The 13291-nt window shown below is 47.2% G+C and overlaps 1 protein-coding gene across 1 annotated transcript in view; it reads right to left on the bottom strand.

Moving 5' to 3' along the window:
• Window positions 1-9678, bottom strand: part of PRRT3 (proline rich transmembrane protein 3) — a 169307-nt gene extending 159629 nt beyond the window's left edge. The window contains exon 1 of the mRNA XM_063940946.1: window positions 9569-9678. The gene's annotated coding sequence lies outside the window, so the exon portion shown is untranslated. The remainder of the gene's footprint in view (window positions 1-9568) is intronic.
• Window positions 9679-13291: the final 3613 nt, after the last annotated feature.

The raw sequence follows: 13291 nt of genomic DNA, 5'->3' as shown, positions 1-13291 counted from the left end.
AGGGTATATCTGATACATTTGAAAAAAAATCCACAGATGGTTCTGATTATTTAATTTGTGATTCTGTCAGGAGATCTTGAAAACATGCACTGTTAGTGTGTCCCGAGGAATAGATTTGGGAAACACGTCATTACAGGACAGGGATATAAACATGGCGTCCCATTGTGAAGGCACAGCCATCAGAAGTCCAACTAAATTACAATTATGTTTGATCTTATCTAAACCCTTAAATATGTCAATAAATTATAGTGCTTGGATTTTACCTTTATAAAAACAAACAAAAAAAATAAACTAGTAGAAGTGTTGCGGTCCTGTCGTCACTCGCTAGAGCCAGCATCCCACTTGTACTATTCCCCAGGCTGCAGCACCTGAAGGTCTGGGACACGGAGCAGGCCTGCCGTCAGTGTGTGGAATAAGCAGATTCCTTTTCCTTTTACATTTCATTACCAGCATAATCACAGAGCCGAGTCATCTATGTAATGTGCTGGAGGAAGTGCAGGGCTGGGTGACCCAGAGACAGCTACTAGCGGGATACGGTCATTAGGTCGACAACACTTAGGTCGACCACTATTGGTCGACATGCATTAGGTCGACATAGTCAATAGGTTGTCATGTTCACTAGGTCGACATGTACTAGGTCAACATGAGTTTTCACATTTTTTTTTATTTTTTTTTACTTTTTCATACGTTACGATCCACATGGACTACGATTGGGAATAGGAACCTGTGCCAAGCGCAGTGGCAGTGGAGCGAGACACCTTGCCCGAACCATGCGAGTGGACGCGGTGCACTAATTGGGGATCCCCGTCACTTTACGAAGAAAACGACAACAAAAAAGTTAAAAAAACCTCATGTCGACCTTTTTCCATGTTGACCTAGTGACCACGTCGACCTAGTGACAATGTCGACCAATAGTGGTCAACCTAATGACTGTCGACCTAAGTGTGGTCGACCTAATGACCCCTACCCTCATGTACACTGACTAAACACTGCTCGCAGTCAGTGCTTCTGCCTCATACAGTTAATATCTATTGCATATATTGTACAAACAGCATACAAAGACCCCATACACACACACACACACACACACACACACACACACACACACACACACACACAAACACGCACGCACGCACGCACGCACAGTTACAGACATTCAAAGAATTCCATTCCGGGCTGAACATTTAGGTGTTGATTCAGCTAGGAATAGATAAGGTTGACGCTAATCCAAAACGCATCTGCAAATTTTTGCAACTGAATTAGAAATCTGCGATCACTACAGATGGCCCGTGCCCTCATTCAGGCCCCTCCGGCCTGTGCCCTCATTCAGGCCCTTCCCGCCTGTGCCCTCTTTCAGGCCCCTCCGGCCTGTGCCCTCATTCAGGCCCCTCCGGCCTGTGCCCTCTTTCAGGCCCCTCTTGCCTGTGCCCCCTCATTCAGGCCCCTCCGGCCTGTGCCCTCATTCAGGCCCCTCCGGCCTGTGCCCTCTTTCAGGCCCCTCTTGCCTGTGCCCTCATTCAGGCCCCTCCGGCCTGTGCCCTCATTCAGGCCCCTCCGGTCTGTGCCCTCTTTCAGGCCCCTCCGGCCTGTGCCCTCATTCAGGCCCCTCCCGCCTGTGCCCTCTTTCAGGCCCCTCCGGCCTGTGCCCTCATTCAGGCCCCTCCGGCCTGTGCCCTCATTCAGGCCCTTCCGGCCTGTGCCCTCTTTCAGGCCCCTCTTGCCTGTGCCCTCATTCAGACCCCCCCATGGACTGTGCCCACACCCAGGCTTCTGGCCTGTGCCCACATATAGGCTTTAAGCCTGAATCTTTACAGGGACAACTCCAGCTTGAATGTGTGTCAATCGTTGTCCGGTGAGTGAGATAATCCATTGAAGGTTCAGGATAAAGGGTTGCAGCGCACAGGGCCCGGCCCAGACAAGGCTCCACAGGGAATGGGCCTGTGCGGTAGCTTACTGGGGATCTGTGTCTGGCTGGGTGTGAGGGACCGGCTGGTACCCGCGCTGTGCACACTGTAAGGGATTGGAGGGGCTGTTGAGTAACGGACCCGTCCCACACACCTCAACTTCCCGTTAACCTGGAGTGGACGGCTGTCCACAACAGAGAACCCTATTCACGCTTACGTAAAGGGGGGGAGCACCCACAGTGCCTGTTAACCTGTGAGCAAAGCTGGCCATACAGGGTTATCATATATCATCGCGCAGGGGTATTATTCAGTCTGATTCGTTGCATTGTGGTTGTACATTGACGGTGTAATCTCTGTCAGTTAGAGCTAGAAACAGTAGTCCCAGTTGTATTTGTTGTATTGTTCGGCAGGTGAAGGTAGGCAGAAGTTCGTTGTTAGCCGTTAGTTAGATAAGCCTGCAGTTAGGGAGACTGCTCTTCTTTCCTCCACAGAAGCAGAGATCCGCTACAATCAAGGTGACCAGTAAGTCGGAAGTGAGTTTTGCTCCGTGTCTGTTTGTTACTCCTCCCCCCCCCCCTCCTCCTGTGCACCTGACTAGGGGTTTGCTCACGGACGTGAGAACCCCATCGTCACACCACGCGTGAGAGCGCGAGTGTGTGAAAATTGGTTAGCTGAGGCTTCTAGTCAGTGATGACCTTTCACCCGATTGGTGAATGTTGCCGCTACCCCTGACGTATCCCCTTCTCCACTGAGAAAAAGGGTCGATACTTCTTAATCAGCTCACTCTCCTTCCTAGATTGACCGACGACCGCTTTTGGGAGGAGGTATCCATGCTCCGGATTTGTCCAGAGGTCCTGGTTCATTAAAACTACAGCGTCTTGCCAGTGAGAGGGTGTGGCCACAGGTAAGCAGTGGGACTACACCTGCACGGTAGCAGGCACTAAATCGCTATTCACTCCGTTACATATACATAGTTGCCTACCCTCCCTCATTCTGCAGGAGACTCCCTGAAGTAGTAGCAATCTCCCTGACTCCCTGAGTAGATCTGCAATCTCCCTGATTATACCATGCCCCTATTATGCAGCTGTTACATTCCTGGGGAAACAAAAGAAATCAGAGATACATACATTTAAATGGGATCATCAGTGCCATTTCCCTGCATTGCTTATAAGACACAATGATCCCTTTGGCTACATGCATTTTAAATAAGGTTTCTGGTGGCCACTTACAGTATATGCAACCTCTTGCAAAACATAATACACAAACAAATCCTGAAATATATCAGAGTCTTTTCTTCAACATAAGATCTTACTACCTTTGGGACTTATTTACATTTGGATGTAAGTCATGTTTAAGACACGCCTCTCAGATGTAGCAGTACACGTCCGCACCGATATGTGTTACTGTCACAATCTCCCTGAAATGCTTTTTCAAAAGTAGGCAAGTATGGACATATATGTAGAGGTCTAAATGATGTGGGACATGTATGTTGAGATGTAAATGATGTGGGACATGTATGTAGAGGTAAATGATGTGGGACATATATGTAGAGGTATAAATGATGGTGGGACATGTATGTAGAGGGATAAATTACGTGGGACAGGTATGTAGAGATAAATGATGAGGGACATGTATGTAGAGGGATAAATGATGTGGGACATGTATGTAGAGGTATAAATGATGTGGGACATGTATGTAGAGGTATAAATGATGTGGGACACGTACTGTATGTAGAGGTATAAATGATGTGGGACATGTATGTAGAGGTATAGATGATGTGGGACATGTATGTAGAGGTATAAATTATGTGGGACATGTATGTAGAGGTATAAATGATTTGGGACATGTATGTAGAGGTATAAATTATTTGGGACATGTATGTAGAGGTATAAATGATGTGAGACATGTATGTAGAGGTATACATGATGTGGGACACGTATTTAGAGGTATAAATGATGTGGGACATGTACGTAGAGGTAAATGATGGAGGACAGGTATGTTGGGGTATAAGTGACGTGGTACATGTGTGTACAAGTGTAAATGATGTGGGACTTGTATATAGAGGTAAATGATGTGGGGCCAGTGTGTGTAGGTGTAAATGATGTGGGACACATACGGTATGTGGAGGTAAATGAAGTGGGCCACATATGTGGAGGTAAATTATGTGGGACATGTATGTAGAGGTAAATGATGTGGGAATTGTATATAGAGGTAAATGATGTGGGATATTTATGTTGAGGTGATGTTTTGATGGGAAAGGGCTTTTTGTACTTCCAAGTGGTAGTTGCAGGTGTTTTTCAAACTTTTATTTAAACATTAAAAAACTAAAAAAACGAACAAACAAACAAACAAACAAACAAACAATAAGAGGCATTTTAATATAGCTGAAATATAAACACTCGTATTTGCCGAGATACAATAGCTGGCTATCTTTATTCCACCATTCTCAAAATTTGTACAAATCAGCCATTTGACACCCTGTAGCTGCCTCCGACACAGTGCTTACGGCCACTAACAGCCTCCTACGCTCCACAGTTTATTTGCCATTTCTGGGGAGGTTCAGGTAGATTTTGCCGCTATTTCATGTACTTCACCCAGGTTGCGGACTGCAGAAATATAACAACTCATCGCTACAATGCCCACAAATTTCCATTTACACGTGAAAAGTGATTAACGCGCGCACTTCAAGGAAATGAGCCTACGTGTCGGCAATTAGAGAGCCATGATTTCACAATACAGAAATTGCACCTAATAGAATTGACCCATTAGTTCTTAAGGGCCCCATACACTAGAACGATAATGCCCGATTTCATCCGATTTCGACCTTTTGGGCCGATAAATCGGATGAAAAGTGGCAAATCGGATAGTTTTACATCCGATCCGATGTGCATTCCCGTGAGCATCGGATCGGAGCCCCTAGGTCGTTAGTGCTGCACTCGTGATATGTCGGATCCCGCAGGCATGGCTGGGATCGCATACGATACATTGTATGCAAAAGGACCGCATACGATGTATCGTATGCGATCCTGCTGTCAGGGAAGCTGCCGGGCGGTTCAAGGGAAATCGCCTCCGACTTCATCCTCAGACATATCGTTGTAGTGTATGGGGCCCTTTGGTGTAGGTGACTAAAATAAGATTACAAAGTTCTTCTGACTGTACCTCTGGGGCAGTTCTACTCCTTTTTGACAAATTCCCCGGACAGCTCCAATGGTTTAGTGATCATCTCCCTGTTACCTGTTGTCTGATTCACATACACAGTGGATTTACTGAGAAAGGTCGTCTTATGAGAAGAGATAGGCATATTGCTTGAAACATTTGAGTCATCAAGGGGCCCTCGAAAGTCATGATTGGACCATTGGAATCATCAAGGGGCCCTGAAAACCCATGGTAAGCAAAACTTTAGATTTACCTTATATATAGGGATGGCCATTGACCTCATTGATGGTCTGTGATGTTAAATACTTTAGCCATTGATGGGGAAGATCCAGATGGTAAAGAAGGGATGACCATCGGTGGGTGAAACAATCGATGGTTCCCTAGCAGATGGTTTCATACTATTGATGTTAGCCACCAAAGGTACCTTCGATTGAAACCATCGATGGATAATCCACTGATGGCCATCCCTACTTATATATCTCTTCTTGTATAATATTCATTATTGTGTCTGCTTGGGGACTAAGACGAATCTTTTCATTATAAGCGAAAATGATTGCACCTCAATTTTCTGCTGTGATACAGAGCTCAGATATAATTGCTCATGCTTACTGTAGTGATGAATAACACAGACTGACTTGGAGCACAATGCTTGTCGTTTGTGTGTCACCTGACCAGCACTGTATGTAATACAACGTATGTCTGGGAATTTCTTGTCCTAATAATTATAATGAACACACCCAGGCTAACATATGTTAAATACCAATCCTGGATCACTCTATCTGTTGTCATGTTGGTCTATGAATTAATCAATCATCCCATATGTGGCATGGTACTTATGTGTAAAATGCGTACCAATCCACCCCAACCAATCAGAAACGAGCTATTTTTCTATCTAGTGAATGTTAGAAATAAAAGCATGTATGTAATTGCTGTGGTTTAGTACAATCAATTTTCTCCACTATAGGATAACTGCAAAACCTCAGCAACTTCTCGAAATTTGCCACGGATAAAGTAGTAGTTAATCCGAAAAGTCTTTAAAATATCTTCCACCATTTTAATGTAATTAACACCTAGGAAGACATACCTCCCCAAAGCGCACATTCAGGAGAAAGTAAGCCTCCAAACATTGGGGGTCATTCCGAGTTGTTCGCTCGTTATTTTTTTTCGCTACGCAGCGATTAGTCGCAAACTGCGCATGCGCCTGCACCAAGTAAATTAGCACAAAAGTTTGGTATTTTACTCACGGCGTAACGAAGTTTTTTCATCGTTCTACTGATCGTAGTGTGATTGACAGGAAGTGAGTGTTTCTGGGCGGAAACTGGCCGTTTTCTGGGAGTGTGCGGAAAATGGCCGTTTTCTGGGAGTGTGCGGAAAAACGTAGGCGTTTCAGGGAAAAATGCGGGAGTGTCTGGGGAAACGGGGGAGTGGCTGGCCGAACGCAGGGCGTGTTTGTGACGTCAAACCAGGAACGAAACTGACTGAACTGATCGCTATTTGTGAGTAGGTCTGGAGCTACTCAGAAACTGCTAAGAAATTTCTATTCGCAATTCTGCTAATCTTTCGTTCGCAATTCTGCTAAGCTAAGATACACTCCCAGAGGGCGGCGGCCTAGCGTGTGCAATGCTGCTAAAAGCAGCTAGCGAGCGAACAACTCGGAATCACCCCCATTGTGTAGTGTATGCAGGGCTGCCTTTTTACGTTGGCTTGTGAAGTTTATGGCTAACACTAGACATATTGAGGTAAACCGTAAACATATAGGTTGCTGTGGGTTACACCATATTTACAATGCTGCACTGTGCTTTTATAGAAACCTTTTTGTGGACTGAGTACAAAGCCCACAGAGAAGATGGTAACCAGCAGACAAGAACTGGTATTCAAAGCATTACAAGATCCTGAGGATTGTCAGTGAAGATGTCTCACTGCACACTACAATGTTACTGCATCTATAGGGACAGCTGCAATAACTGTGGCCTGTGACACAAGATTACTCACTCGCCCTGTGTATCACTAATAGCACCAGTTGTAGCATTAGTCATACTAGAGGTGTAACAGAGAGGAACAGGAGTTCTTAGAACTTCCATAAAACTTCCAATATGTTTGCAAAACTAGATTGCAAAATGAAAAAAAAAAAAAAGCGCAAAATATTAGCATTTGTAAGAGGCTCATGATTACACTGGCACATTATAACATATCCCTCCCAACAGCCTCTCTGTACCTAGGGGGTCATTCCGACCCGATCGCTCGCTACAGTTTATCGCAGCACAGCGATCGGGTCGGAACTGCGCATGCGCCGTCGTTTCCTAGCGATCGCCTCTGCCTGATTGACAGCCAGAGGCGGTCGCTGGGCGGGAGGGGGCGGCACGGTGGTGTTTGTCCGTCGTTATGGGGGGACGGTCCGGCCAACGCAGGTGCGCCCGGACCGTGCGGCGGGGGGGGGGGGGGGGGGGTCGGGCCGCAGCGGCTGCGTGACGTCACACGCAGCCGCTGCGACCAGGTGCAGCGACGATCAACTCCCGGCCAGCCGCAGGGTCTGCGCTGGCCGGGAGTTACTCCACAAGTACAAAAGCATTGCCGCTGTGCGATGCTTTTGTACTTGTGCGGGAGGAACTGACATGCGGGACGGACTAGCCCTTTCCTGGGCGTCCCCCCGCATGTCAGGGAAGATGATCATAGCTGTGCTAAATTTAGCACAGCTCCGATCAACTCGGAATGACCCCCGTAGTTCTTATATATGGCAGATTGGAAATGTACAGTGTTCAATTTGTTTGTGTCACGGCTACTTACAATTGGAGGACCTACTATGGGGGAACACTCAGCCGCTCAGAAATCATCCCCAGAATGGCTGTGTAGAATCTTAGGGGGTTGATGTATCAGGAAGGGAAAATAGTGGACCAGTGGAGAACCAGCTTCTACCTAACATTTTATAGAATGCACATGTAAAATGCAACCTCAAGCCTGATTGATTGCTGTGGTGGTTGGATATGTGTGACTGGCGGTCAGGAGATGACTGGCGGTCAGCATACTGACGCCGGGATCCTGGCATCGAGATGGCCAGCGGGGGGTTGGGGGGGGGGGTGAGCGCAGCAAGCCCCTTGCAGGCTCGCTGTGCTTGCCATGCTATGGGCTCGTTGGCTAGCTGCGCTTGCCACAGGTTCTATTCCCACTCTATGGGTGTTGTGGACTCCCACGAGTGGGAATAGTTCCTGGTAGTCGGCATACCGACTGTCAGGATTCTGAGGAGGTGGAATGTAGGGGGAGGTATTGTGATCGGCGGTCTCCTGACCGGTGGTCGCATAACTATATCCCGCTGTGGACACTGGCAGATCCAAGGGAGGGCACATCCCCCCTTTATCTCTCTTCAAGGCTTAGTATATCTCTCCCTCCCCCTCTCTCTCTCTCCTGCTCCCTCCCTCACTCTCTTTCTTCTTCTTTCTCTCTCTCCCTCTCTCTTTCTCCTTCCCTCTCGCGCTCTCTCTCGCCACAACTAGCATTTGTGGCCTATATAGCCAGTGAGGCCACACCCCTTGTAGGGAGGCCACACCCCTTTCTGTGACAAGCACACCTTTGGCACGTGCAAATTTACCTACCACCGCTTACCACCCCTCATTTCCCTATCATGGTGCCCTCCTGTCATTTTCTTCTGGATCCACCCCTGGCTTTGAGGAACTTCTTCATTGGTACACTTCTCCACTCTTTCCACTGCTTGATACATCAATTCCTTAGCATGTAGCTTCCCCAGGCATACACTAGAACAGTGGTTCTCAAACTCGGTCCTCAGGAACCCACATGGTTCACGTTTTCCATGTCACCCGGCAGGTGCACTGTGTATCACCCACTGTCACATTTTAAAAATCTACAGGTGACCTGCAAAACATGAACCGTGTGGGGTCCTGAGGACCAAGTTTGAGAACCTGTGCACTAGAATATTCTACGAGAATCTCACACCAGCTTTACTTTTTCAGTTACAGCAAGTATCTGTAATGGCTTCAGCCAGGAGATGGTTTCTCTATGGTTGCTAGGAGACAGCACCTGGATACAGTCTCTGACCCATGTAACCCATAAGGGAGGGAGCAGTAGGGATGGAATGCCATTGGCATAAAGCCAATAAGGACTCCGAATAGTGGAGGCATTGCCAGGTAACCACTTGATGGTTTAACCAACAATGGTTATTTAGTGCATGCGCAGTGGAAACGAAAATTTCATCATTTGCACAGGAGCTTCTGCAGATGAATGGACGTATTCAAACATGGTCCATCGGTAATAGGCGCAAACCCAACATCACATGCAAAAAATGTTTTCCATCGAACCAGGAGCATTGATGATTGCCAACCACGTATTTCTGATAGTAAAGGGGAGTGCTAGTGGTATATGCAGTGAGTGTATACAAGTCACTACAGGCGGGCAATGCCATGTCTTCTCTTTCGCAAAACAAAAATATTTTAAAGATGTAAAAAAAAAAAAAGTGAAACTTTCAGGTGAACATTTAAATCCTCAGCCCCATCTCTCACCTGCACAGGTCTCAGGCTGTGATAGCTTTCAGTCCTACATCCCCCTCAGGTTAATGCTCCCTGGACACTCTCATCTCTCACGGCCTGTATCAGACAGAAAGCCGTCTCCTGTGCTGTCTATGGGATAATGAGCCGCCTAATTGAATGATGTCAGCCGCTGGCAGTGTTGTGTGGCACAGCCTGCCCATACAGGGATTATAGAGCAGGCCACGTGGTACACTGCCTGACAGGCCTTAAGCACCGTGACCTGGCTGGGAATGACTGGGTCTCCTGCAGGGGCCTCAGGACAGGAGTTAGCTTTGTTTTGACATATGTTTCCTGCTGTCAAATCAATGACTGAGGTAATGGGAGACGTTTACTGTCCCCATTTCTGCTTTAAACAGTATTATTGGTTCCTTTAATCCTTGGCGTGTGGTGCAGTGCGACAGGTGATACAATGCCAGAGATTAGCTTCTCCTCAGGATCTTTATTTAGCTCTTCGTTTATATGAGTATTTATTTCCTGGCTTTTATTATATTTCTGTGAATTCTGTATTTTCCCCTTTTCTTTTATTTTTTTACTACTCGATTTTATGCATTCAAAGTTCAAACATATATTAGATGTAGAAGTTTAATTGGCTTCTGGGAGAGAAAATGGATTCCATCGAGCATTTATGGGGAAAACTATTTAGGAGCCTAATTATCAAGCCCCTGTTTATGTAAAATTATTTAAGCATTTAGCATATTTAACAGCAGCCTAATGCAGAAGGTATTATAGATATCTCCTGCTAAAGATTAATTAGAGCTGCAGGCTGCAGTCCCCTTCATTCCGGAAAGCGTAGGGCATCTTCAGACAGTGGGGGTAATTCAGAATTGATCGCAGCAGCAAATTTATTAGCAGTTGGGCAAAACCATGGGGGTCATTCCGAGTTGATCGCACCTAGCAACATTTTGCTGCTCGTCCGAACAACCTGACGCCGCCTATGGGGGAGTGTATTTAGCATAGCAGGGCTGCGAACGCTTGTGCAGCCCTGCTATGCTAAATAAGTCTCTAGCAAAACAAGATCAGCCCTATACCTACTTACCATTTGCGACGGATCTAGCGATGCAGGTTCCGGATTTGACGTCAGCCCTCAAAACGCCTGGACACGCCTGCATTTGCTGGACCACTCCCGGGAAAACGGCCAGTTGACGCCCGACACGCCTTCCTCCTGTCAATCTTCTTGTGGTCGCTGCTGTGACCGCTTTTCTCGTTCCCGGCGTCATTGCCCGGTGACAGCCAACAGGCAACTATGTGCGTGCGCAATGCGCATGCCGCGCATGCGCAGTTCCTACCCGATCGCACCGCTGGAGGGGGGCAGATATAACATGTGCAGGAGAGTTAGATTTGGATGGGTTATTTTGTTTGTGTGCAGGGTAAATACTGTCTGCTTTATTTTGACACTGCAATTAAGATTTCAGTTTGAACACTTCACACCCCACCCAAATCTAACTCTCTCTGCACAGCATGTATTCAGTGATCACCAGCTGCTTTGCAGAGCAGAGCAGCGGGTGATCAAATGCTCTCCCAACTGCCCCCCCCCGCCCGCGGGACATTGCTGCCCACGGGTGGGACAGGGTCCGAATAGCAGGACTGTCCCGCTGAAAGTGGGACAATTAGGAGGTATGAGTCAACCACATCAGTCCGTGGCTCAGTGGAGCTTACAATCTATTACATAGGCACACATACTATATAGGGCCAGATGTTCTAAACCTTGGAGAGTGATAAAGTGGAGAGAGATAAAGCACCAGACAATCAGCTCCAAACTGTCATTTTTGAAAACACAGCCTGTAACATGGCAGTTAGGAGCTGATTGGCTGGTACTTTATCTCTCTCCACTTTATCACTCTTCAATGCCTAGTACATCTCCCCCTTGGTTCATTTTTATGTCAGAAGCCAATTAACCTACCAGTAAATTTTTGGTGTGCTAGAGGAGATTGGAGTACCCAGTGGAAAACCCACGCAAGAATGAGGAGGACATGCATTACTGTTGTGTGGTAGTAATGTTTACCATTACACCATCCATTCTACCTGTTATTGGGCCTAATTCAAACCTGATCACTGCTGTGCATTTTCGCACAGCGGGCGATCAGATCTGAACTGCGCATGCGCCGGTGCCGCAGCGTGCTGGCGCATTCCAGAGATGCGATCGGCATCTCTGCCCAACGATTGCCTCTGCCTGATTGACAGGCAGAGGCGTTAGCTGGGCAAGAGGGCCGGCTGCATTGGGCCGCCGTTTAGGGAGCGCGGTCCGGGCAACGCAGTCATACCCGGACCGTGCGGATGGCGGGCCGCAGCGGCTGCATGAGCAACAGGTAGCTTCCTGCCAGCACGCAGGAGCTGCACTGGTAAGGAGCTACTCTTTAGGGACAAAAGCTGCAATGCTTTTGTACCTGTGCAGCAGGGGGTGGGCCAGACATGCGGGGTGGACTAGCCCTGTGCTGGGCGTCCCCCCGCATGTCAGGGTGACTGATCGTAGCCGTGCAAAATTTTGCATGGCTACGATCAGGTCTGAATTTGCCCCATTGCCGTCAGTGCGAACTAGCACCAGCCAATAATTGTTACAGAATTGGTGTATCTATGCTTGAGCCCAACTCTTCTTTAGAGCTGTGCAGTTAGGATTTAGAGAAATCCAAATACACTCGAATTTTGTGGTTATGCACCAAAGTCCTGTTCAAATGTCAGGTTTTAAACTGCGAAAATTACATGATTTTAGTTGTTTTTATTAGTGATGAGCGGGTTCGGATTCTCGGAAACCGAACCCCCCCGAACTTCACCCTTTTTACACGGGTCCGAGCCATACTCGGATTCTCCCGTATGGCTCGGTTAACCCGAGCGCGCCCGAATGTCATCATCCCGCTGTCGGATTCTCGCGAGATTCGGATTCTATATAAGCAGCCGCGCGTCGCCGCCATTTTCACTCGTGCATTGGAAATGTTAGGGAGAGGACGTGGCTGGCGTCCTCTCCGTTTATTCATTGTTGAGTTGATGCAAATATTTGTGCTTGCTTATATCATTGTGGGGACTGGGGAGCAGCTTTATATTAATATAGGAGTACAGTGCAGAGTTTTGCTGATCAGTGACCACCAGTTTTATCCGTTCTCTGCCTGAAAAAAACACTCCATATCTGTGCTCAGTGTGCTGCATATATCTGTGCTCACACTGCTTAATTGTGGGGACTGAGGAGCAGCTGTATTATATAGCAGGAGTACAGTGCAGAGTTTTGCTGACAGTGACCACCAGTATACGTTGTCTGCCTGAAAAACACTCCATATCTGTGCTCAGTGTGCTGCTTTATTGTGGGGACTGGGGAGTCGGGACCACCAGTATAATATTATATAGGAGGAGTACAGTGCAGAGTTTTGCTGACACAGTGACCACCAGTATATATAGCAGTACGGTACGGAAGGCCACTGCTGTACCTACCTCTGTGTCGTCATTAAGTATACTATCCATCTACATTCTAATTCTATACCTGTGGTGCATTTTAGTTTTGCAGTTTGCTGACACAGTGACCACCAGTATATATAGCAGTATGGTACGGAAGGCCACTGCTGTACCTACCTCTGTGTCGTCATTAAGTATACTATCCATCTACATTCTAAACCTGTGGTGCATTTCAGTTGTGCAGTTTGCTGACACAGTGACCATCAGTATATATAGCAGTACGGTACGGAAGACCATTGCTGTACCTACCTCTGTGTC

The sequence above is a fragment of the Pseudophryne corroboree genome, chromosome 9 (assembly GCF_028390025.1).
Source record: "Pseudophryne corroboree isolate aPseCor3 chromosome 9, aPseCor3.hap2, whole genome shotgun sequence".
NCBI classification, from domain to species: domain Eukaryota; kingdom Metazoa; phylum Chordata; class Amphibia; order Anura; family Myobatrachidae; genus Pseudophryne; species Pseudophryne corroboree.
Note: the sequence above shows the minus strand (reverse complement) of the source record. Positions and strands in the feature narration are given on the sequence as shown.